Here is a 708-nt window from a genome sequence, read left to right on the forward strand (position 1 = left end):
GTTACTGCCGGGGGCAGGACCCTGACGTAGAGGGGTACCGGGGTCTGGGAGGTACACCGGGACCAGCGGCAGGCGAGACACCAGCCTGTAGAGGGCACTTAGAGGCCGGAAGAGATCATCCCTCACCGTTGCCCTGTGACACAGACTCTCTATCTTTGCTCGGTCTGACTGCAGGCCTGAACCATTAACACTGAGCTAATTTTCCCCTGAACCAAGATATCCCAGAAGTATCATAGCGAGGGGCGTTGTCTAGGGTGACCAGATGACAGGAAGAAAATATCGGGACACAAAGGGGGCGGGGGGGTCACTGGCGGAGCAAAAAAACCCAAAAAACTGAGTGCTGCCGGTATAAGGACACAAACAGCTCCCTCTCCCAATTCCCTACTGTGGCCCAGTGCTGCCGGCAGTCGGGGGCGGGAGCTGAGAACAGCCACGTGCTGCCGGCGGAGAGAAAAAAAAAAAAAAAAAACGGAGTGCAGCGTCCCGACCGAAGATCAATCGGGACGCGGGACAAATACTTAAGTATCTGGACGGTCCAGATTTTATCGGGACGTCTGGTCACCCTATTGTTGTCTCCTGCCCAGACGGACGGGGAGGGAGCTGTAAACCCCTTACAGCCTCTCTTTCTAGTCTTGCATACTTTTTTCTCTAAATATGTCAAAACACAAGCACGCAACCTTCCCCCGGCAAAACACAGAAAAATGGGGA

The sequence above is a fragment of the Chrysemys picta genome, unplaced genomic scaffold (assembly GCF_011386835.1).
Source record: "Chrysemys picta bellii isolate R12L10 unplaced genomic scaffold, ASM1138683v2 scaf19, whole genome shotgun sequence".
NCBI classification, from domain to species: domain Eukaryota; kingdom Metazoa; phylum Chordata; order Testudines; family Emydidae; genus Chrysemys; species Chrysemys picta.